We start from the raw sequence: 27,256 nt of genomic DNA, 5'->3' as shown, positions 1-27,256 counted from the left end.
AAAAAGATACTTTACAATCTAAAGCTCTTTTTATGCAATCTGTTTTCCTTCTCTTTCTAGTTTTACCAGTATTAATACATTGGCAATACAAATGCTTTCCTGCTATTCCTAATGACCCTCTTGTTTGTTATTCACAGGTGTTACCATGAGAAAATATCTTGAACTTCTACTCTGTGTGAGTAAACTTTCTAGAAGAACCAAATGACATTTACTTTTAATGTAATAATTACTATGTTTGAGTTTAAGTCTACTAAAATGGTATTTGTTTTTCATCTCTAGAGTGAATTGATATTTTTAGTATTCCATTTTATCTCTTCTTTTCATTTTTAGTCATGTTTCTTTGTGTTATTTATTTTGTGGTTTCTCTTATGCATCTTTAATTTATAACAATCTAGCTTCTAAAATAATGTACTAGTTTATAAACAATAAGAATTTTACAAAAATATAATTTGAATTACTACCTTCCTGATTTTTGTGTTCTCATCATATATTTAATCACACAAATGTTACAGGATATCACAGTTCATTGTTATATTGCTTTAAACAGTCCATAGTATCTTAAAGATATTTAAAGAAATAGATACAAATACTGATACAAAGTCATGAACATAGAGGTAGATATTTCAAAAATTTTTGTAAATATGTTCTTTATATTTACATCTTTCTGATGTTCTAGGTTTATGTGTATTCGATTTATAGATATTCACTTTCTATAGCCTGAAGAACGTATTTTAGTCTTTCTTGTAATGCATTGCTGCAAATTCTTTGAGCTTTTGTTTATTTAAACATACCTTTATTTTACCTTTATTTTACAAGATTATTTCTTTGAATATAGAAATTTTTATGCATAATTTTTTTCCAACAGTATAAAGGTTTCATTCTAATATTTTTTTGGTTTCAATCATTTCTGGTAAGAAATCAGCAATTCTCTTAATGTTATTCCACCTTAAAGAATGTAATGTCTTTTTTTCTCCACCAGTTTTTACTATTTCCTCTTTTCCTTTGTTTTTCAGCAGTTCCACCATGATATGTCCATGTACAGTTTCATCATACACATTGTGCTTAACCTGTGAATTGATGGAATACCAATTTTGAAAAAACATTTGCTATTTTATCTTTAAATAGTTTCTTCTTTACTTCAGCTTCTTGAGCTTCAATTACTATGTTTCATATTAAGTTTTAATTTTATATTCAATATTTATATTTTATAGCATCCCTTAAATCTTGCAAGCTCCATTTTCTTTTATTTACTCTTTGATATGGTTTGGATTTGTGTCCCCACTCAAATCTCATGTAGAATTGTGATCCCCAGTGTTGGATGAGGAGCCTGGTGGGAAGTGATTGGATCATGGGGGTGGATTTCTCCTGTGCTGTTCTCATGGTAGTGAGTGAGTTCTCATGAGAGCTGGTTGTTTAAAAGTGTGTATCACCTCCCACTGCTCACTCTTCCTTCTGCTCCATCCATGTAGGATGTGCCAGCTTCTCCTTCGCCTTCTGCCATGATTGTAAGTCTCCTGAGGCCTCCCTAGCCATGCTTCCTGTACAGTCTGCGGAACTTTAAGTCAATTAAGACTCTTTTCTTTATAAATTACCCAGTCTCAAGTAGTTCTTTATAGCAATGAGAGAATGGAATAATACACTCTTTTACTTTTGGTGTTTCAATTTGAACAGCTTCTACTTACTTGCGTGTTGGTCACTGACTCACTGATACTTTCCTCTGCTGTGCAGTCTTCCAATAAGCTAGCTGATCAGAAGAATTATTCATTTCTGTTGCCATATTTTTAATTTCTAGCATTTTCCTTTGACCTTATTCTTTATAATATATGCCTGTGCTGGTAGTTCCCATCTGTTCCTGCTTGTTGTCATCTGCTTTTTGCCCAAGGTCATTTAACATATTTCACATAGTTACTTTAAAATAGCTGGCCTTTCCTAAAGACCGTTTAACATTTTTATTACAGTTATTTTTAAGTCCCTGTTTGATAATTCTCACATCTCTTGACTGCTTCTCTCCTGAAGCATTTTCTTTCCTCTTCACTTGTCTAATAAATTTTGCTTACATTCTGGACAATTTGTGAAAAAAAATAGATGCTGACATAAATATTTGGGGCTATAAAAGGGCATGCTCCTTCTGAGTCAACCTAGTCTATAGTTGACCTAGGTCTAAACTCTGTTGTTGCTTCAGTTACATTTAGTTCCCTACAGGTTTCAAATTATTTGAGGGTAGTTTTAGAACCTTTATTTTAATAAACTTGGGATCTGAGTGTCTGAACCATTTATTTTCCTGTCATCAGACCTCATGCTCATGCACTTGGGATAGTTTTATTTCATCTTTCTTTCCCCACACCCAGCTACAAATGGCAACTGCCTCACGCTTACTGCAGACCCAGAGTGCATATAGGGATGCCCTCCATTTTTTTTCTCTCATGGTCCTCAGACCTCAGTAATCTCTGTACATTTGCACCTTTAGAAGTCATTCTCACCTGTTCTCTAGGCACAGAGAGGTGCTTTTCCCTCTTAAGTATAAGGCACCATGGCCTAAGGGCTTTCTCACAGTTATACTGCTCTGCCCTCACATTTTAGCAGGCTCATCACATTACCACATGAGTATCTGAAGTGTCTAGAGGTTTCTCTCAGTCCTACTTCTTCCCCTCAGACTTCAGCAGCCCCCACACACCTGAATCTCCCATGGAATCTGTCTCAGCTCTCCTGTGCTGCCCACAATCTTTCTCATGAGAGCTCAATAAGGCTTGTGGGAAAGAGTTGGCAGATAGTTGCAGGTATTTTTCATCTATGACTCCTAGGGATTCTGTCATACCAGTGTGTTATTAGTCTTTAACAACTCATTGTAAGTATAACTGTTTTCTTCTTGGTCATAGCTTTGGTGGCTTCTTCATTATTCAACTGTTTGGCCACAGATTAAAGCATTTGTGGATCACTTCTATTCTAAGCAAATCACTGTGTGGGTTATAATTTAGTAGGTTTCTTTGCATGCTCCCATCTCTAATGGGCTTAAGAAACTATGACTTTAAGGTTCTCGTGGTTAGGATTGAAGAGACATCCTCTTGCAACTTTATGTTCTAAGTGGAAAAAGAACATATCACCCATTATTTTTAATGGACTAATTCTCCCAGTAATATCTTTGTAAAATGATTAATGAGAAATGTTTTGTATTTTTTTTTAAAAGTTGCAATTTGTTCTATTTCTAAAAGCTTATTTAGGAATAAAAGCTTTTAATTTTTCTAAAAATATTGAGATGCCCATGATATTGGAATTTCTCAGAAAAATAGACAGTTTCAGCCAGGCATGGTGGCTCACACCTGTAATCTCAGCACTTTGGGAGGCCGAGGTGGGTGGATCACCTGAGGTCAGGAGTTCAAGACCAGCCTGGCCAACATGGTGAAACCCTGTCTCTACTAAAAATATAAAAAATTAGCTGGGCGTGGTGGTGGGCATCTATAATCTCAGCTACTCGGGAGGCTGAAGCAGGAGAATCACTTGAACCCAGGAGGCAGAGGTTGCAGTGAGCCAAGATTGCACCATTGCACTCCACCCTAGGTGACAGAGCGAGACTCCATCTCAAAAAAAAAAAAATATATATATATATATATATATATTTTGTGTATATATATATATACAAACACACACATATATATATTTTGTGTATATATATATATATATACAAACACACACATATATATATTTTGTGTATATATATATATACAAACACACACACACACACACACACAGTTTCTATGTCCTAGGCTTACTAAATCCCAGGCATAAATCCAATTTACAGTAGCTAAAATAACAAACAAACATGATTAACTGCTAAGAAAATATCATGGTTTTACACCACAAGTTAAAAGCAAAATTTTCCTGTATGTAAAACTAGAACAATATTGCTATGGAACTAAGAATCCTGAAGTGTAAGTACAAAATTCTAGGTGAAATTAAGATAGTTTTGGGAACATAAAAGTCATGTCGAATACAAAGATTGATCACTTAATAAATTGATCACTTAGACCTTATGTAAATCAATGTTTAAAGCTTAAGAGAGGCAAAACAATATTTTTTACAAAACCTGAATATAAAATATTATTTGCATTTTAACATACAATCACCTTGAATATAAGTTTGAAAAGTCCAGATTAATATATTCTAAAGTACTAATGAATGGTTTAATCATAAAATTACTGTTATTCAATAAATTAAAAAATGTGCATACTCATCCAAATGTAGTAACAAATTGGTATTGCTCTATTTCAACCATGTATTTCTTGTTTAAAAAATGCATAGTTGTCCAATTAATCAGAAAAGTTCTGAGTTACAAATTAGCAACCAGTTAGCTCAAGAGCAAAAACAATAAAAACAAAGTATTGATTAAATCTGAGTATACATATACAATAAATGTTGACTGAAGACTATATTTATTATTAGAAATTCCATTAGTTCTTCAGCACAAAAGGACAAATTACAACTGCAATATGAGTAAAACGGAAAGAGAGAAACTGAAGTTTATTAAGTAGTTACCATGTGATTGGCACTATTACATCACAATATTTATTTTTTACAATGTGCAGTTTATGGAACTTGTGGTAAAGAGGTCAGTTTCTTAGCCTTAGTCAAACACTAGTGGGGCTTAGTTTCAAAATCAGGTATGACTGCCTTTTAATTTCATCTCTAAGAAAAAAAAAAAAAACAACTGGAGGTGATAGGATTAGAAGGATAAGAAGATGAGGCCTAACTTCAAAGATAATAAGTTTTCTGTAAAACCACAGACCTAGAAAACAAAATGAGGAGGGCCATCAAACAATAAAATTCTCTCAGGGAACATTAAATCAGTTCTTGGCCACAGAGAAAGGAACACAAATATTCTGGCAGCTCTACACACTGGTTATCTCATAATGAAACAACTTAGGCAAGGATTTAAAGTATTACCAAATCACCAAGGGCTATGGCTGGAAGAATCAATCAAAGGAGGCATAAATATGCCTCATAGTTGCACCTAGGGACTCTTTATAAAATAAAGTTTGGTTAAAACATAGCTAGAGATCAGCAAATAGCTTGACTATCCTCCAGCAATGCTCAAGGCAATGAAAGAGTTGACTGTGTTCATATACACAGCTCCAAGATATTCAAGTGGTAGAAAGACAGGCAATTTTAAATATAAAATGACCCTGAAATATCAACCAGCTGGAAAAAGCAACAACTTTCTACTTTTCTGAACAATTGCCTTCTTCAAGCTACTTATTGTCCCCTGGACGTTGTTTATGAAATTAACTTAGAATTAACTTTTTACACATTAATTTACTAAACTCGGTCCACTAGCCATGATCTTTATAATATGTAATATCTCCAAAGAATGCTTTATATTTGGATGACAGCTTTTATTTAAGCATTAAAATGTAGATCTTTGAATGACAAAAATTAAGAGCTTTTTATCTGGGCTTTATCATATCACAAAGGGCAGAATTGTGTTTTTGGAACAATTTTGAATATTAGAATTTAAACACATAGATAAATACACATATACCTATATTAAGTCAGGTATCAAATTAAATAGAAATTATACTATCATGCTATAAAACTATATTATAATATAGCTCTGAAATGTGGAAATGTAAATGCTATATTATAAGGGAGATTATTTTCTTTAAAAGCTCTGCCTATGAAAATCAGCAACAGAGGTCAGTAGGTTTGTTTTCAAATATGATACTTCAAAATGGACCCCAGAAGTATCAATTCTGTAGGTTATTGGCAGTTCCTTTTCTCCTCACGTAGAGAACTTAATATAACAAATAAGGATAGTTATCAAATCTATGGCTATATCTATGAAGTCTTTATTTTTTATAGTGAACACTTTTCCTACAAGCAACAGAAAAACCAACCATGAGGTGAGAAAATATTTCACTTAACAAGAACCTAAAGTTAAGCAGTCACACTTTTCCTTACTTATCTCAAAAAAATCAGGATTCTGAGTCAACACCAGTATTAGTTAAGATTAGTTTTGGATTTAAGGGACAGAAAATTCAAAATAAAAATTGGCTAAAAAGATGGAAATTTAATTATTTACTGTGTAAAAGTTCAGATACATGAACCCTGGCTGAAAGATGCCCCGCAGAATTGGATATCTAACATCTTCTTATCTTGTTCCATCATTTTTATTTGGAATTCCATTTTCAATTCACCTTAAGGTAAAAAAAAATTGCTTTAGCTAGAGCTGTATGCAACAGGATAAACTAGAAAGAGGAAAAATATCAAAAGCTGCATATCTCTGGTCAGAACTTAATGACCTGACATCAAATAGCATCAAGAAAAGTTGGTACATATATAGACATTATGCTGTTTCTATTATAATTTTCTTGTTTTTCCCTGGGATACCAAAGGATTTTCACAGCTTCAGCCACTGCAGAGTTAGGTTTTATTCAAGGGCAGGAGGCAGAAGAAGCAGGAGCTACCTCCATCCATTATCCCCTTATTATCTAAGAGGATATTCTTTTTCCAATTGCTTCCTCAGGATATCTCCAGTTACAACTCATTGGACAGAACTAGGCCACATGCCCAGCTCTAGCAGCCAGGACAGTCATGAAAGCAAGGATTTATCAAGGAGAATAAGATTGGCTTCTATTACCAAAACCAATGATAATGAATCCTCTTCGACTGGGAACCTTGGAGTCAAAACAAGGAGTTTTGTTGGTATGCAAAATTGGAGAACACCTATTAGCTAAGCAAACCATAGTGTTTGCCAGTATAACAATGTTTTGGATGCTAAAAATCCAACAACATTATAAAGCCAAACACAAAAATATTTAGCACAAATTGTTCAGTTTTGGAAAGTGGTATTAGAAAATTGAAAGGAAAAGAAAAGAAGAAAGGAGAGAAGGAAGAAATGGAATAAAGACCAAATGTTTTACATTTCCAAATATTTATTCAAATAAACATAAAATCAAAGTATGTTATAAACTAGAATTGAACAAAACTGAGAATACAATGTATAAAAATATTACACAATGCAGCTAAAATTTTTCCACAAAAATTAGAAGTCTTAAATGTTATGAGAAAGTAGGAAATAATAAAAATATATATTATTAGATTAAAAAAGAAAACTCTACAAATATATTTTAAGATATGAAAAAATAATTTGAAATCAGTATGCATTTTTAATTTTTAAAAAACAATCACGTGACAAACTAAGAATAGGACACAAGATATTTACCCTATTGAAGAATATCGTCAATCAATAGAAAACTCCTTATTAACAGAGAACAAAGAAATGATGCCCAATTGAACAACTATTATTTATGTCATTATTTTAAGAAATATAGTAGAAAATTGAAGAATTTAGTCATCTTAGTAATGGAATGTTAATAATAATGATAGCTTTTACTATTAATAATACATAGAAATATAGGTACATTAACTAACATGATATTCAAATTTATGAGAGAACACAGTAACGTTGAAGACAAGATATATCATACCTTATGCCATATCCCTGCTCTATACTATAGTTCTATAATATCAGAAATAAACAGATTTTTTAAAAGTAATGTAAAAGTGTTTATATGGTTTGGTTGTGTCCTCACCCAAATCTCATCTTGAACTGTAACTCCCATAATTCCCGAATATTGTGGAAGGGACCCAGTGGGAGTTAATTGATTCGTGGGGGCAGGTTTTTCCCGTGCTGTTCTCATGACAGTGAATAAGTCTCATGAGATGTGATGATTTTATAAAAGGGCAGTTTCCCTGCACACACTTTCTTGCTTGCTGCCATGAAAGACATGTCTTGCTTCCCCTTTGCTTTCTGCCATGATTGTGAGGCTTCCTAGCCATGTGGAACTGTGAGCCAATTAAACCTCTTTCCTGTATAAATTACCCAGTTTCAGGTTTGCCTTTATTAGCAGCATGAAAACAGACTAATACAAGTATCTTTCCCACAATACAAATAAAAGAAGGGTTAAACAACATTAATCTGTGAGACTGTTATGAAGAAAATAATAAATCTCTACTTAAAAATGTAAAACAAGACCTGAATAATTAGAGAGATATCACATATTCCTAGAAAAAAAAGAGTTGCCATGGAAAATATTTTACTTATATTCAAATCCAAATAAATACAATACAATTATGTTTCTATAAACCAATAAAACCTGAGTCAATGGACTTCCCTAGAATATTATCTTTATAGGATTCTGAAACTCAAATCGGAGGTGCTAGGGAGATCTCAGCTGATCTGAGAATCAACAAAAAATCTATTGGCCTGCTAAATTCAAAAGATATGCATTAAAATACTGTCATTAGGCAAAATAATTCACGGTTTCTATCATCACCCTCACACACACAGAACAATGAAAACCACAAGTTCCACTGATCCATACATATTACATGTTATAATTTGAAATAGTGCTGCTGTTCATGTGGATTATGATGACATCTTTGGGCCATGTGGTATCCATTCAACCTCCAACAGTCCATAGACTAGAGGTCAGCCATGTGGGCAGTCAAACATAGAGTTCCAGTAAAATCTCTGGAAACTAAAGTTCTGAAGAGCTTCCTCGGTTGGCAATATTCTATGCATATTGTCACACATTGATGTCAGGAGGGTGATGCATCCTGAAAATAATAGAAGCCTCACATTTGAAACACCCACACCCCCACTTCATTAAACTCTACCCTGTGCACCTCTTCCCTTGGCAGATTTTATTCTGTATTCTTTCTCTATAATAAACCATAACCATGAATATATCACAGCTTTCAGTGAGTTCCCTGGGTCTTTCTAGTGACTTGTTAAATCTGAGAGTGATCTTGGGAAACCCCAGACATACAATTGGTATTCAAAGTGAGGATGGTCTTGCGAACCGTGTCTTCCAACTTCACAGAAAATATCTCACATGTTTCCCTTTACAGATACTCCTTCTTTAGTGACATTGTACAGGACACCGAATGCTTGTAAAATCATGCCTAACATGAATTTTTAACATGGAGTCAAGAAAGTAATAATGAGTTGTCCAGCTACCAAGAGATCATAAGAGATAAGGAGGTTTTCTCAGAGGTATTGTTCCCAGAAGTACCAGTTACTGAAGGAAAGAAGAAATTCTGGGTCATCAAGGAGACTAAAATAAACTCCTGCCATAACCGGTGCTGCTGGTGTTTGCTGACTAGGGTATCCACTGGGAGGATGTCAACGTGGAAACACACTATGGGCTAGAGGAGCCTGGTGGCCTCTACCATTCCAAGGTGTGAAACCATGAACTTCTGGGGGAAACGGTAAAGATGCTTAGTCTATGAAATATTACATCACAGAGGGAAACCTGACTCTCCAGTAAGCCTGATGAGCTCAGATGAATTGTACACAACCATAGAACTCGAGGTTGTAGATTATCTCTTAGGTATCAAACAGAAGATGTGGTCTGCTAAGAGAACACTGTAGTGCTATTTCCCAATTGAATTTTATATAAAATTAGAAATTCATTAATCCGGAAAATAATTTACTTCTAAGGTTTACAAATTATTTAACACCTTTTAATTAAACTAAAGTTTAAAATATGTATGCATATATACTACATAAATGTGAGAAAATAATTTTAATAAATTTGTAATAGAGTTTATGATACACTGTGAACGGTACATTTGGCAGAGTTGCTTAAACATCTAGGTAAAACAATATAAGCTTAAATATAAAAGAAAAAAACATTAACTTTGTTTTAAATTACCTCATTTACATAACAGTGTGTGGCCATGCGGCTCAGTCTTTGCTTGGTCATGTTTAACTGTTTCTAAAATGATTGGTTTTTAGTAAGAAGCAGCTTACCTTGGGCTTAGAGGGAAAATCAGAATGTTGTATCCACAGTAAATAATGAGATGCTAGTACTATAAAGGAGATTAAGGAAAAGTATGAGAAACACTTATTAAAAAACATATGCATTGGCTGGGTGCATTGGCTCACGCCTGTAATCCCAGCACCTTGGGAGGCGGAGGCAGGTGGATCACGAGGTCAAGAGATCGAGACCATTCTGGCCAACATGGTGAAACCCCGAATCTACTAAAAGTACAAAAAAAAATTAGCCGGTCGTGGTGGCACATACCTGTAGTCCCAGCTACTCGGGAGGCTGAGGCAGGAAAATCGCTTGAACCCGGGAGGTGGAGGTTGCAGTAAGCCAAGATTGCGCCACTGCACTCCAGCCTGGCAACAGAGTGAGACTCCGTCTCGGGAAAAAAAAAAAGCATTTTAAATATGTAAAATTAACCCAAGCAATGAGTATTTAATCAGTTCACTGCTTAAAAATCTTGTGACAATGAATCCCTTATCATTGTTTCTATACAATAAAGAACACTTGTACCAGTGTTCGTGATAAATTTTTAAAGTGTGGAGACACTAATGAAAGTCATATTAGCTTATTTTCAAAGAATCCCAGAGTGTCTAGGCTGAGTAGGGGAAAACAGCCACTGAACTTGATACTCAAGGACATATCAGGAGGGAAAGGGCCGAAAATACATTGGTAATCAGCAGTAGTTGATATTTGAAAATAGGCTAGGAGGCCCTGTACTAAGTGCATTCCATGTGTTGCTTCACAGGAAGCAAAAGCTGATGTCAATTATGATAACTGATCAAAATGGTGAATTATATGAAGCCTGATTTAGTAGCACAGTCCGAGCCTTTCTGCCACTCTCCAGTGTCAGGAAGAGGGTGTGGAGAGTTTGTTTTTGCATACTTAGGAGTTGGAAGTAAAATGGTCTTCGTCCTTTGGTAAAATTAAGAACTGTATAAATTTCAATGATATAAGGGATTGCAGCTACCATACCCTGGCTGCTGGAAATTGGCTTATTTTAATTGTGAGATCATATCCAGACATAATACATGTTCCTGAATGAGCATAACTGATTTTTGCAATGTTCTCATACCTAGAAATATAATGCTGTGAATGACAGCAGAATGACAAGGGTGGTTAAAGAATAGCTCACCAAACACGCTCAAGGCAACTGGCGAAGAAACGTGACCCAATCTTTTAACCAGGTTCTTAAATCATTGCAGTTTGGCAGTAGACCTGGGGGAGGGAGCGGGCAGGAAAAAGAGGTTTTTTAAAAAAAGAAAAGAGGAGAGACAACACAAATACCTGCAATAATAAAGCTACAGGCATTTCAAGTGATTTAAACAACTCTCTTTTACCAAATTGCACCTGTGTATGCAAGGCAGTGTTGTTTAACATAACAGTAGAGGAGTAACTGGGAATTATTGATAGCTGTTCAGGCTCTTTCAGAGGAAGGCAGAGCTGAGCACTTCTCCAACCTGCAGCCTTATCTCTGTGAAGCAGCAGCCGTGAGAACATAGCTCACTCCATCTGTGTTATATTCTCTGATCTTAGCAGCTGAGGAACAGCAGGTGATAGACTCCTAACTCTAGGGAGCTGGAGAAATTAGACAGCAAAGAAATAAATGCTCAACACAAATAGCTCACTGCATCACCACTGTTTACCTATACAGAGCTCTTTGGAAATTATGCGTTATCAGTTTCAAATCATACACCTTAAGTTACCTGATGTTTGAAGATGTTGTCATATTTGGCTGGTAGCCTGAATTTTAGTGGGTTATAGATTCCAAGTGTTTTATGAATATTGTGCCTTTGACCCTTGTTTCATTTCATTATAATGGACAATGCTTGTTATTTAATATATTGCATTATGCACAGTTTGTCCTGTGTCAGTAAGCCTGATGTTTTGGTGAACATTTTTGTGAACAGTAGAAGGAAAAACTTTGACAGAATTCTGTATTGAAATTTCATATTATTATTTGTTCCATTGCTATTGTTGCTTGAACAAGCTTGAGTTTTGGTTGGTTGGTTTTTTGTTTGTTGCCTATTGTTTGCTCTGCTTAATGGAAAACAGGAACAGGTAGTTTTACTTCATACCTAAGTAGCCTGATAAAGTTCAGGTCTGCAACAGGGAGAGGATATTGGATCCCTTGGAATTGATGAGGGATCGATATAATTCTCTAAGGTACTCATTTTACTGAGGTTTACATGGCATGTAAAAACAGCCAATGTTTTAAAGGGATACAGATTTCTATTATGTTACATAAAAGTTTTGCCTTCCAAGTCATGGAAAATTAATAAAGTAACAAATGAGAAAGGGAGAGGAAAAATAGTAGTGAACTATAAGCTGGTGAGTAAAGAATGTAGTAGCATATGTTAAGAACGTGGTATGGGCCGGGCACAGTTGCTCACGCCTGTAATCTCAGAACTTTGGGAGGCCAAGGTAGGTGGATCCAATGGACTCAGTAGTTCGAGATCAGCCTAGGCAACATGGTGAAACCCTGTCTCTACCAGAGATGAGATCGTGCCACTGCACTCCAACCTGGGTGACAGAGTGAGATCCTTTCTCAAAAAAAATAAATAAATAAAAAGTGATGTGTCAAGTCTTTTCTCCAGCTGAATATGTGTGTCTCACCGGCTTTTCTGCATGTGCTATCTGTGAAACTGTAGAGGAGAAAAAGCTATTTCTTTTCCTTGTCCATCACTAGGTTCCTGGCTGTGACTCCTATAACAAAAGACAGATTACAAGAGAAAACCATGCAAATGTATTTAATATAAATTTTATGTACTATGGAAACTCCAGAGGTGAAAACCCAAAGAAACAGGGAAAACCGTGTATATTTTGTGCTAAGCCTGATGAAGAAGTAGACAGCTGTGGAGGAACATGATTGAGAAAAAGGAAGATATGATCTAATAGCTATAAACTGGAAGAAAAGTTAGCAAGACCTGTTTGTTCTGACAGAAACCAGAATATTTCACCACAAAATATACTTCTTTGGCATATTTCTATATGGCTATTCAGAAGGGCTGCAACCCACAGAAATACCTCTGAAAGAAACTGCCCTTTTGTGTGGGAGATTTGCATTATAGAGAAAATCTGCATTAGTAAAAAAATACAGCAACACAAACAGACTTTTTCTGAGGGTCTCTTACCTGGATCCAGGAAAGATTAACTTACAGAAAAAGAGGCTAAAATCTTATACCTTTAAAGAAAGGTTTGACAGAAAAATGTTACTGCAGGCCACCATGTATTCTTTCTGAGAGTTGCTATCTGTGAGATTTCTGCAATAACAAGACTGCTTTTGCTCACCATGCCTTTCCTCCTCTCTCCCTCCCATGTCCTATCTTGCCCCTATTCCTTCTGTAACCTCAAGGTGGTACAAAAACTTCAGCTATCTGGCACTTCCTTTGAGTCTCATACTCTGTGCTGGCTCCTATATCTATATACATGTTAGTAAAATTTGTATACCTTTTTGTTCCTGTCCATTTGTCTTTTTTTTTTTTTTACACAGGTATCCTAGCAGAGACCTTGTAAGGACTCAGAAAAAATATTTATATTTTCTCCCCTTCAGATTTTTCTTGGTGTTCCTGTGTGACATTCCTTTCTTCTGGGTATATTTCAAAAATCCCCTGAAATGAGAGTCTTATGACCTATTTTCAGGGGAAGCTCGGTTAGGTTTTATGGTCTGCTTCAGGAGACAAGGTCAAGGTGAATTCCTTTTATTAACTGTTTCTCTATCCTGCTTCAGAGATATCTTCCTGTTTCTGTGCTTTGATCAATTCCTTCAGCTTAAAATACTCATTTTGTCAAGGTGCTGTATTTTGGATAGCACGTCCTGAACCACATCCCTGGGTAAACTTGGGCAAGTTCCATAATCTTAGAATATACTTAGTTTTCTCATATGAAAAATATGCAAAAGGAGATTAAATAGGACTCTTGTGAAAAGTAAACAAATAAACTATATTAGCAGCCTATTATCATGCCTGGCACATGTTAAGTGCTTAGAAAATACCAATTATTGTAACTACCTAAATAAGTCACCAAGTAAAAAACCAATGTATCTAAATTATAAATCCAGTCATTCTAATTCTAATTCTTGAGATTCAGTCATGGAAACTGTCCACTTTGTTCACTAAAGATTATTTGTTGTGCTATTAATAAAATTTGCACATAATACCTATCGCTTTAAGTTTCTTATATTTTTCAATGTTAGTCATTCAGGTTTCAGGGAACAGGACATGGCATTCACATGGGAAATAAAATCTGTACTCAAATTGGGCAACATTTGGCAGATGAAGAGACTTTTGATGTCTTTTGTAGTGTTGGCACACATTGCCTATTTTGGATTTAATTAAGACTTCAAAAATTTAATTTTCTTGGAAGTAGTCTTTTTAATGTCCACATCTAGAGACATTGTTTTGTAAATAAAACTGTTGACCTTTTTGAAAAAGATGTTCTGTGTTTTTTTGTGTTATATACATATATATTAAAACTGGGTTTTTATGCATAGTTTAAGAAGTAATTGTTAAAAATTTTAAAGGGCTATTGAAAGGTTTCACTTCTTCACCCATGAGCTAATACCTGACATTTAATAGCTAGTGTTTTATTTTAGCTAGCAAAATTTTAATTTTTGTAAAACAGATGCTATTTCTGTGCAGTGTGTAGAGCCCACTCAGCTGATTTAAATTTTTTTTTTTTACCTCAGCATGAGTTAATTTATTCCACAAACCTCTCAAATGTTTTGAGATGATAAAAAGGTAAAATACTATGAATGTTAGTGAGTGAAAATGGGGGCATACTTTGAAAGGAAAATGATGTAAAGTTGGAAATTGAAGCACTACAGAAACATCTTCGCCTGCTTCAGAATTCCCTAGGATCTTATTTCTTTACTCAGAAGGCCTTTAAAACTCAGATTAGGGAAAGAAGACCCATGAGGTTATTGTGCAGAGACAGTGCTAGGGAAGTTCAGCTCATTTGGGCTATCATCATGGAGACAGAAAGGACTAGGAAACCCCAGAGTCAAGAAGAATAAATCTCTTCCTCAGTGCCATGACAAGCCATGTCTGAGCCTGATGCAAAAGAAGAAATGGGCTCTGCAATATACAATTATGTAAAATATCCGTAAATTTCATTTGTTGAACCAAATGGAAAAAGGTAATAAAAGGTAATAAAAATCAAAAACCATGAGTATACATAAAGGCCTGCATTGCCTCACTTGTTCCAACACTATTGTCAACCCTTATTGGCCCACCCTATGGGGGATGTGACAGTTTTGTGGCCCTGACTAGGACCTAGGGCTCATTGGGAACAACTTTTTCTCCTGCACAAAACACAGGGTTGTAAAAAAAAACAAGCAACAATAGCCTGTCTTTATAATTTTCTTCACCATGGATGTTTTAAAGTATTTTTTTTAGAACAGTTTTATATTCACAGCAAAAGTGAGAGGAAGGGTCACAGCATCAATGTACCTCCTGTCTCCACACATGCATAGCGTTTCTCATTATCAACATCCCCCACCAAAGTGGTACATTTCTTATGATTGATGAACCTACACAGACACATTATTATCACCCAGAGTCCAAAATTTACATTATTGTTCACTGTTGGTGTTGTACATTCCATAGGTTTGTACAAATTTGTAATGACATGTATCCATCTTTATAGTATTAGACGGATGATTTTCACTGCCCTGAATTTGCTCTGTATTTCACCTATTCATCCATCCCTCCCCTCAACACCTAGAAACCACTGTACTGTTTGACTGTCTCAATAATTTTGCCATTTCCAGAGTGTCATATAGTTGAAATGATACAGTATGTACCTTTTCAAATTGGCTTTTTTATTTAGTAGTATGCATTTACGTTTCTTCCATGTCTTTTCGTGGATTGATAGCTCATTTCTTTTTAGCAATAAATAATATTATATTGTCTGGATATACAACAGTTTACTTATTCATTTACCTACTGAAAGACAACTTGGTTGCTTCCACGTTTTGGCACTTATAAATGAAGCTGCTTTAAACATCCATATGCAGATTTTTGCTTGGACATGTTTATAGCTCCTTTGGGTTAATATTAAGGAGCATAACTGCTGAATTGTAGGATAAGAGTATGTTTAGTTTTGTAAGAAACTGCTAAACTGTCATTCAAAGTGGCTATACCATTTTGCATTCCCCCCAGAATGAATGAAGGTACCTGTTGCTCCACATCTTCGTTAGCACTTGGTGTTGTCAATGTGCTGGATTTTGGTTACTGTAACAGATGTTTAGTGGAATTTCTTTATTTTAATTTGCATTTCCCTCATGATACAGAATGTGGAGCATATTTTCATATGCTTATTGCTATTTGTGTATCATATTTGCTAAGGTGTGAGATCTTTTGCCCATTTTTAAAATTGTTTTCTTATTGTTATGTTTTAAGAGTTCTTTGTATATGTTGAATAACAGTCCTTCATGAGATAAGTCTTTTGCGAATATTTTCAGTCTGTGATTTGCCTTTTCATTATCTTAACAATATCTTCTACAGAGTAGACATTTTTAATTTTCATTAAGTTCAGCTTGCCAATTCTTTCTTTCATGAATTATGCCCTTGCTATTATATATAAAAAGTTATCGGCAAATCGAGGCTCATCTGCAATGTCTCCTATGTTTCCTTTTAGGAGTTTTATAGCTTTGCATTTACACTTAGGTTTTTGAACCTTTTTGAATCAATTTTTGTGATGGGTATAAGGTTAGCATTTAGATTTAGTGTTTTGCATGTACATATCCAGTTATTCCAGCACCATTTGTTGAAAGGACTATCTTCTCCATAGTATGTTTTTGATCCTTTGTTTAACATTAGTTGAGTACATTCATGTAGCTTTATTTCTGGGTGCTCTCTTCTGTTCCACTGATCTGTTTATCCTTTTGCAAATATTAGGCTACCTCGATTACTGTAGATTTAAAGTAAGTCTTGACGTCAATACTACCAATCCTCCAATTTTGTTCTGGTCTTTCAATATTGTCTTGGCTATTCTGGTTCTTTTTCTTTTTCATATAAATTTTAGAATCAGTTTGTCAATATCTATAAAATGACTAGTGAGATTTTGATGAGGATTGCATTGAATTTACAGATCAAGTTTGGAAGAACTGACATCTTGGCAATATAGAGTTTTCCTGTCCATGGACGTGGATTATCACTCCAGTTCTTGGATTCCTTTCATCATAGCTTTGTAGTATTCCTTGTACAGGTCTTGTACACATTTTGTTGGATTTACACCTAAGTTTTTATTTTTGTAGGTTCTAATATAAATGACATTGTGTTTTTAATTTCAAATTCAAATTTTTATTGCTGGTATATAGGAAAGTGATTGACTTTTGCATATTAACCTTTTGTCCCACAACCTTGCTATAATTGCTTATTAGCTCTAGTAGTGTTTTTTGGTCAATTCTTTAGGCTTTTCTACATAAATGATTATGTCATCTATGAACAAAGTTTTATTTTTTCCTTTCCAATCTGTGTACCTTTTATTTCTTTTTCTGTTTTATGTCATTAACTACGAATTTGAGTACAATGGTGAAAAGCAGTAGTGACAGGAAATATTTTTGCCTTCTATTTTAGTGGGACAGCTTCCAGGTCCTCATCATTAAAGATGATGTTACACTGTAGGCTTTTCATAGATATTCCATTTCAATTTGAGGAAGATTTCTTCTATTCCCAGTTTACTGAGAGTTTTTGTCATATGTCAGTGTTGGATTTTGTCAAATACCATTTCTGCATCTATTGACACAATTTCATGACTTTTTAAGCCTCTTGATGCAATGGATTGCATTAATTGATTTTTGATGTTGAAACAGCAGTGCGTATCTGAGATAAATCCCACTTGGTTCTGATGTATAAATCTTTTTATATATTGTTGGATTAAATTTGCAAATACTTTGTTGAAGTTTTTTTTGCATCTATACTCATAAGAGATATTAATCTGCAGTTTTCTTTTCTTATAAAATCTGTCTGGTTTTGATATCAGGATGGTGTTGGCCTCATAGAAAGAGTTGAGAAGTACTTCTTCTACTTCTATTTTCTGAAATAAATGGTAGAGAATTGGTATAATTTCTTCCTTCAATTTTTGTTAGAATTCACTAGTGAACCTCTTTGGGCCTGATGCTATCTGTTGTGGAAGGTTATTAATTATTGAGTCCATTTCTTTCATAGATATAGGGCTATTTGGATTTTGTATTCCTTTATGCGTGAGTTTTGGCAGATTTTGTTAATTAAGAAATTGATGCATTTCATCTAGGTTATCAAATTTATGGGCATGCAGTTGTTCATAGTATGCCTTTACTATCTTTTTGTTGTCAATGGAGTTGTAGTGATATTCCCTCTTCCATCTCTGATATTAAAAATTTGTGTCCTTTGTCCTTTTTTTTTTTTTAGTTGGCCTGGTAGAGGGTTATCTATTTTATCTATTTTATTTACCTTGCAAAAAATCAGCTTCTGGTTACATTGATTTTATTTATTGATATCTTACTTTCAAATTCATTGATATCTTACTTTTGAATTCATTGATTTTTTGCTCTGGTTTTCATTATTTCTTTTCTTCTGCTTATTTTGAATTAAATTTCATCTTCTTTTACTAATTTCCAATGGTAGAAGCTTAAATTATTGATTTTAGATCTTTCTTCTTCTTCTTCTTCTTTTTTTTGATGGAGTCTTGCTCTGTCGCCCAGGCTGGAGTGCAGTGGCACGATCTCGACTCACTGCACTCTCTGCCTCCTGGGTTCAAGCGATTCTCCTGCCTTAGCCTCCCGGGTAGCTGGGATTACAGGCACATGCCACCACGCCCAGCTAGTTTTTGTATTTTTAGTAGAGACGAGGTTTCACCATGTTGGCCAGGCTGGTCTGGAACTCCTGGCCTCAAGAGATCAGCCTGCTTCCGCCTCCCAAAGTGCTGGCATTACAGGTGTGAGCTACTGCACTTTTCTAAAATATGTATTCAATGCTATAAATTCTAAGAACTGATTTTACTATATCTCACAAGTGATATAGTGTTTTCATTTTCATTTATTCCCTTTTTTTGTTTTTCTTAATTTTTTTTGATTTATATGTTATCTTGAAATGTGTTATTTTGAGATTTTTCCAGTTATCTTTCTGTTATTGTTTTCTAGTTTAATTACATTGTGGCTTGAGAGGAGACAATGCATCATTCTTTTTTAAAATTTTTGTTAAAGTGTGTTTTATGGCCCAGCATGTGTTCTATCTTAGTTAAGGTACCATGTGAGCTTGAGAAGAAATGTATTCTGCTGTTGTTGGATAAAGTAGGTGTATAGATGTCAATTATATTCAGTTGATTGATGATGCTATTGAGTTCAACTGTGTCCTTAAATTTATTTTCTGCTTGTTGGATGTGTCCATTTGTGATAGAAGGATGAGGTCTTCAACTAAAACAGTGGATTCATCAATTGCACCTAGCAGTTCCAACAGTTTTTGCCTTCCATACTTTGATACTTTGTTTTTAGGCACATATTCATTACAGGTTGTTATGACTTCTGGAAGAATGAATCCCTTTACCATTATGCAATGCTCCTCCTTTTAAGTTAATATTATTTTTAACTGACAAATCATAATTGTACATTTATAGGGTACAATGTGATATTTTGATATGTGTGTACAATGTGAAATAATTAAGTCAAGCTAATTAATATATGCATCACCTACTTTATCCATCATTTTTCTGGTGAGACATTTGAAATGTACTCTCTCACTTATTTTGAAATACAAAATACATTGACCATAGTCACACTGCTGTGCAATAAATACCAACACTTATTCCTCCTACCTGAAACATTGTACCTTTTGCCTAAAATCTTCCCATTTTCTCTATCCCCATGACCTACCCAGCCTCTGGTACCTATTATTTTAGTCTCTACTTCCATGATTTCAGCTATTTTAGATTCCAAGTGTAAGTGAGATCATGCCATATTTGTCTTTCTGTGTCTGGCTTATTTCATTTATCATAACTTCCTTCAATCTCATCTATGTTGTTCCAGATGTTTTTTCTTTTTATAAGGCTGAATAGTATTCCATTGTGTATATGTACCACACTTTCTTTATCCATTCATCCATTGGTGGACATTGAGATTGAATCTATGTCTTAGCAAATAATGTTGCAATAAACATGAGAGTGCAGATAACCCTTTGACATACTGACTTCATTTCTTTTGGATATATATTCATAAGTGAGATTGCTGAATCATATGCTAGTTACATTTTTAGGGTTTGGTTTTTTTTTGTTTTTTTTTTTTGAGACAGAGTCTCTCTCTGTCACCCAGGCTGGAGTGCAGTGGTGTGATCTCCGCTCACTGCAAGCCCTGCCACCTGGGTTCACGCCATTCTCCTGCCTCAGCCTCTCAAGTAGCTGGGACTATAGGTGCCCACCACCACGCCCAGCTAATTTTTTTGTATTTTTAGTAGAGAGGGGTTTCACCATGTTAGCCAGGATGGTCTCAATCTTCTGACCTCGTGATCTGCCCACCTCGGCCTCCCAAAGTGCTGGGATTACAGGCTTGAGCCACCTCGCCAGGCCTAGGTTTTTTTTTTTTAACAGACTAGTCATACAGTTTTCCATAATGACTGTACTAATTTACTTCTGATACCTCTGTTTGCTCTGAAGCCTGCTCAGTCTAAAATTAATATAGCTATTCCTGCTTTTTTATTAGTGAGATCATAGCATGTCTTTCTCTCTCCCTTTATTTTTAGTCTAATGTCTTCCACTTTTTTACTGACTTCTGTGGTTTTAACTGAACATTTTATATAATTCCCTTTCTCTCCTTTCTTAGCATTAGTTATACTTCTTTTATTTGTGTTTTTTGGAGGTTGCCATAGAGTTTGAAATATACATTTACAAGTCCACTTTGAAATAACACTATACTACTTCATGGTTAGTGCAAGTACCTTATAATAATAACTTTTAAATATCCCAATTCCCTCTTTCATCTCTTTTATCATCACTGTCATTCATTTCACTTATATATATGTGCACACATGCACATATACACATACATAATAAAGTATATTATTGCTATTAATATTTTGAACTAATCATTATTTCTTAGATCACTTAAAAATAAGAAAAATAAGTCTTTATTTTAGCTTCACTTTTTAAAAATGCTCTTTCTTTCTGTTTGTAGATCTGAGTTTCCGACCTACATTTATTTTTTATCCTCTAAATTTGTCCATAGAATTTAAATTTTTTTTTTTTTAATTTTGGCAGACTTCACCATACAAGCATTGAGCCTGGTGTTTTCTTTAAATTCTTTTATGATTACTTAAAGCCATTCTTTATAAATTTTAATAAGTTATATTTATCTATGTATTTGTTAATTATTTTTCTCTTTTCAAAATTTTTAGCAAAGTTTTTCACAGTTCTATTTATTCTAATGTCTGTTTTGGTAAATTGTGTTCTTCAAGAAATATGTTCTTATTATATAAGTTGAAAATTTTATTGGGATAATTTTGTTTATAATATCCTCTTGTTATATTTTAACATCTTTAGGGTCTATAGTGATATCCTCTTTTATTCTGCATATTTTAAATTTATGCTTTCTGTATTTGTTGATCAATCTTCCTAGGAGTTTATTACTTTGATTCATCATTTCAAAGAATTTGTTGCTTTGTTGATTTTTCACTTTTACATGTTTGTTCTCAAGTTTTTATGTTGCAAGTTATGCTCCCTGGGAAGCAGACTATAGGTAAAACATAGCACAGTAGGTTGATTGGGTAGTGTTCTTGGAATTAACACCAGGAAGGAAAGGAAAGGAAGCAGAATTGAAAGACAAAGAAGCTGGACTTTCATTGAGACCACCCTGGCCAACATGGCGAAACCCTGTCTCTACTAAAAATACAAAAATTATCTGGGTGTGGTGGCTCACACCTGCAGTCCCAACTACTCAGGAGGCTCAGGCACGAGAATCACTTGAACCCGGGAGGCGAAGGTTGCAGTGAGCCTAGATCATGCCACTGCACTACAGCCTGGGCTATGAGATGAGACTGTCTCAAAAAAAAAACAAAAAATAAAACAAAAAAAAAGTTGGATTTTGATTCATTCACAACAAAAGCTTCTTTTAGAGTTCTGGAACTGGGATAACTTTTTAGCATTTCTCTGATTTATTGCAACCGGACCAGAACTTTTTACTCCTGTATCCACCAGTATTGGATGTGAGATGCTTCAGTAAGAGACGAAAAGATGAAGGACTTCCAGGAAGGCAGTTCTATTAGGCAGTAGCACTCCAACAGTTTATATAATAAGCAGCTTAGGAAATGGGTAGTGAAGCACAGTGTCCACTTCAGTTAATCCATGCTGCTCGAATCCATGTGTACATATATGTTGACAGCAGCTTCTCCATGATTCTGGTATGTGTGTATTTTTTTCTTTCTCTAGTGGAGACTTATTAAATGAAGAAACCACACAGCTTCCAACTCTGCAGTAGATCTTTGGGCTGTAACTGATATTCAACATTACCATCCTTGTTGTAAACTGAATGTCATGTCCCTCAAAATTCATATGTTGAACCCCTAACTTCCCCTGTGATGGCATTTAGAGGAAGCGCCTTTGGGGCATAGTTAAGTTTAGATAAGATCATAGAGGTGGGGGCCCTATGGTGGAATTGCTCTCCTTATAAGAAGTGAAAGACCAAAGCTCTCACTCTCTCCCCACCATGGGAGGACACAGCAAGAAGGCAGCTATCTGATAACCAGGAAGAGGGCCCTCACCAGGAACTGACTGCCAGCACCTCAACCTTGATCTTTCCATCCTCCAGAACTGTGAGAAATAAAGTTTTGTTGTCTAACCCACCCACTGTATTTTTTACAGAGGGCTGAGCTAAGATACTTCTTAGTTATGCATTTTCACTGTCTTCACCCTTAAACAGCACCTCTGCTGGTCAGGTGGCCTAACTTTGGAAGACTCAGACTTTCATCTGTGACATTTCTATAGTCACAGTCACTATGCATTCTCAGGTCCTGGCTGCTGTGTTATTACATTGATTCTCAAAGTTGTACAAGGGAATATCAAAAGACACCAAAGTGGATTAGGATTAGTTACTGTTAAAAATATTCCTCCTGCTTTACGTTCTACAAGAGCTCTACCTTTTTCTGAAGTTCAGATCAATTATCCCTATCAGGATAGTGACTTCTCTTCAAGTCACTTGGGAAAAGTCCCCTGAAGTACACTGGAAGAAGCCACAACTTAAGTTCATTGAAATTTTTGCAGTGTCCCAGAGTCAATGTATTCTATCTTTGTCGACCAGAACTTCTGCATCATACAGTCCAAACTTGTGGGTCTGGAAAACTCAAACTCTGTAAATGAGAAACTGGGGGTGATGTTAAGTAAGTTATTTATATTTTAAGCTCCTGATTTTAGACTCATGCATTTTACCTACAGGGAAAAAATCATATTATGGTTGTTGATTTAGAATACACATCCTAAAAAGTGACATTCCATCTTTGTATGGTCTCATGTCTGAGCTAGGCATCCCATTGAAATCTTTAACTTAACATGCCATTGTTCCACTACGCACCACCCAGCAGCTAATTGGTCTCCACGCAGAATGGTGCTATTAGGGGGACTCAGTGATTGTCTTGTATGTATGGACATCATGCAATAACAGGAGATAAATTTGTGTTGGAGACAAGGAACCCATGCTACTGAATTTGTGCATAGTCTTCCTTACATCATCATGTCTACATGCACCTCATGCTTACACTTGGGTTGTGTGATGGTTAATATTGAGTGTCAACTTGATTGGATTGAAGGATGCAAAGTATTGTTCCTAGGTGTATCTGTGAGGGTATTGCCAAAGGAGATTAACATTTGAGTCCGTGGACTGAGAAAGCCAGATCCACACTCAATCAGGGTGGGCACAATCTAATCAGCTGCCACCATGGCCAGAATAAAAGCAGACAGAAAAACGTGTAAAGACCAGACTGGCTAAGTCCTCTGGCCTCCATCTTTCTTCCATGCTGGATGCTTCCTGCCCTTGAATATCAGACTCCAAGTTCTTCAGCTTTTGGACTCTTGGACTCACACCAGTGATTTGCCAGGGGCTCTTGGGCCTTCCACCACAGATTGAAGGCTGCACTATCAACTTCCGTACTTTTGAGGTTTTGGGACTCGGACTGGCTTCCTGGCTCCTCAGCTTGAAGACAAGCAATGGTGGGACTTCACCTTGTGATCCTGTGAGTCAATTCTCCTAGTAAATATGCCTTCATATAGACACTCTCCTATTAGTTCTGTCCCTCTAGAGAACCCCGACAAACATGGGTTGCTATCAACTGGACAAATCATTGTCAACTAAGTTTTTTAGTGCTTCAGCACTTCTACCATAGTTAGTGAGCACTAATGAATGCAAACATTTGTATTACCTAATACATGGTCTGGTACAGCATCCTCAGACGTGAACTATGCTGCCTCGTGTATCCAAAAAGGACTACCAAATGTTGTGCTTCCATCTTATTGCAGTGTAGTAAGAAATATTTTGTCCTTTATTTTGTAGATGTCCCATCATGCCCTCAACCACCAAACACCTAAATTTTACTGTTATAATCGTTGTCAGTGATTGTACATTGATATTCTGTTGTTCCAGCACCATTCTTTTCCTATTAAATTACATTGGCAAATTTGATTTAAAAAAAACTGACTATATACACTTGTAAACATTTCCAGATTATGTTATTCTTTTAATCTAAATATGTGTCCTTATGCCAATACCCCACTCCATCTATTATTGCAGTGTATGATAAGTCTTGAAATCTAGTAGTGTAAGTTATTCAACATTGCCCTTAATTTTTAAAATCACTCTTGCTATTTAAAATTGTTTGTATTACATGGAAATTTTATAATCAGCTTGCCAACTTCTACAAAAGTCCTGCTGAGATTTTAATTGGGATTTTGCTTGTTCTGCAGCTTAATGCAAGAAAATTATCTTAACACACAATATTGAATTTTTCAATCTATTAACATGTTATATATTACTGTTTACTTAGGATTTTTTCACTTTTCCTGCCTTGTTTTGAACTGATATTGTGGTTTTAAGTATTTTTTTTTTATTTCTACTATTGGCTTAGTAACTATGCCCCACTTTTTGATTTTGTAGCACAGTTGACCATTGAACAACACAAGTTTGAATTGTGCATGTCCAATTGTCTATGGATATTTTTCAATAAAAGTTACACGGAGTACATCAGCCTCTCTCCTGCTTCTCCTTCTACCTCCTCCAACTGTTCCACCTCTGCCACCCCAAAACAGCAAGAACAACCCCTCCCTTCCTCCTCCTCCTCAACCTACTCAAGGTGAAGCTGACAAGGATGAAGGCTTTTATGATGAGCCACTTCTGGTTAATAAATTGTAAACGTATTTGCTCTTCCTTAGGATTTTCCTAATAACATGTTCTTTTCTCTAGCTTAATTTATGTTAATAATGCAGAATATAATACATGTAACATACAAAATATGTGTCAATTGTTTATGTTTTTGATAAGGCTTCTGGTCTAAAGAAGGCTAATAGCAGTTAAGTTTTTTGGGAGTCAGAAGTTATACATGGATTTTTCGACTGCATGGGGGTCGAATTGTTCAAGGGTGAATTGTAGTTCTTCTCATGTTTACAAACTTACCATATTATGTATTTGAATAATAGCACACTAATATCATATATTTACTTACAACATAAGAATCTTACAATTGTATGCTTCTACTTCCTACCGCTCATCTTTTTTTTTTTTTTCTCTGCCAGCTCTGCCTCCCGAGTTCATGCCATTCTCCTGCCTCAGCCTCCCGGGTTCATGCCATTCTCCTGCCTCAGCCTCCCGGGTTCATGCCATTCTCCTGCCTCAGCCTACTGGGTATCTGGGACTACAGGCGCCCACCACTACGCCCAGCTAGTTTTTGTATTTTTAGTAGAGACGGGGTTTCACCATGCTAGCCAGGATGGTCTTGATTTCCTGACCTCGTGACCTGCCCGCCTCCCGAAGTGCTGAGATTACAGGCGTAAGCCACCGTGCCCTGCCTCCTCATTCTTTTATTGTTATAATTGTTATTGTTGGCATTCCCTTTATTTCCACTTGTTATAATCTGTTTGCTTTTAACAATTTCTAAATTTTTTTAAATGAGGAGAAACAATGTATTTACCAACATAAACCATATAGTTTCATTGTTTTCTGGATTGTAATATTTCAGATGAGAAATGTGCTAATATTCTTATTTTGGTTCCTGAGTAAGTAATGTGTAATTTTTCTTTAGCTATTTTTAAGATGTTCTCTCTTATCACTGATTTTTTCAACAATTTGGTTATAATGTGCCTCACTGTGATTGTCTTTTTCTTTATACAAAGACAAAGGTGTGTTAAGTTTTGAAAACTTAGTTGTCTATAGTTTAATTCAAAATGGGACAAATTTGTGGTAATTATTTTTGCAAATATTTTTACGTCTTCCTTTTTCTATCATCAATCACATAATGTTTGTGCCATTTGAAATTGCTTCACACATCACTGAGACTCTGTTCAGTGGCTTTTTATTATTTTTCTTTGTGTTTCAGTTTGGATAGTTTTATATCATATGTCTGAGTTCATTGACATTTTCTTCTTCAGTGTCTGGCTACTATTAAAAATCAAGACTTTTTTATTTTATGTATTTTACTTCTTAATTCTAAATTTTGCATTTGCTTCATTTTTATACCTTCCATATCTATTTTTAGTCATGTTTCTTTTAAAATTTTTGAACACATTTAAAACAGCTTTTGTGAAGCCCTACTCATATAAATCCACCAATTCTTTCAGTTTCTGTTTCTCTTCACTGATTCTTCTCATGATCGTGGCTCACATTTTCCTGCTTCTTCTCATATACAGTAATTTTAAATTTGGCCCCAAACTATGAGAGCTATATTGTTGAGTGTTTGGATTTTGTTGTCATCCTTTTACAAATGTCAGTTTCATTTGGCTAAGTAAGTATGTAATTGTGGATCAGTGTGATTCTTTAGAGGTTTGCTTTTAAGCTTTTTAGGCTGGACTTAGAGAATTCTTTACCTCGGGACTACTTTAGCACTTATACTAAGGCCTGACCCTTTTCATGTTTCCAATGAATGTTGTAGATGTTCAATCTATTCTGATTGGTTGAGAGGTAAACGTTTCCCCGCCCCACCTGAGCTCTGGGAGTCCTTCAGCTTAAAGCTCCCAGCCCTTTGACTTTTCCCATGCATGTACAACTTAGTACCTAGAACATTCTCAAGGAGACCCCTGTGCATATTCCTGGAGCTCCTCCTTCACCTACTTTCCTTCTCATTGGTAATGTGCCCTACACATTCAATATTCCAGGTTAAGTCAGCCTTGCCTAACTCTGATCTCTGTTTACTCAACTCAGTGAGATCATGCTAGTGACCCCCTCTGCACCACAGGCTGGAAAGTGATTCCAGGTGGTTAATAGA

The 27,256-nt window shown here is 35.4% G+C and overlaps 1 long non-coding RNA gene across 1 annotated transcript; it reads left to right on the top strand.

Moving 5' to 3' along the window:
• Window positions 1-134: 134 nt before the first annotated feature.
• Window positions 135-25,020, top strand: LOC100940055 (uncharacterized). Its single transcript, XR_152548.3, has 2 exons — window positions 135-175; window positions 22,224-25,020. It is a non-coding gene; the product is annotated as an uncharacterized LOC100940055 (long non-coding RNA).
• The last annotated feature ends 2,236 nt before the right edge of the window (window positions 25,021-27,256 follow it).

This window comes from Pongo abelii, chromosome 15, assembly GCF_028885655.2.
Source record: "Pongo abelii isolate AG06213 chromosome 15, NHGRI_mPonAbe1-v2.0_pri, whole genome shotgun sequence".
Classification (NCBI taxonomy): Eukaryota; Metazoa; Chordata; class Mammalia; order Primates; family Hominidae; genus Pongo; species Pongo abelii.
This window is presented reverse-complemented; position numbering and strand designations above follow the sequence as displayed.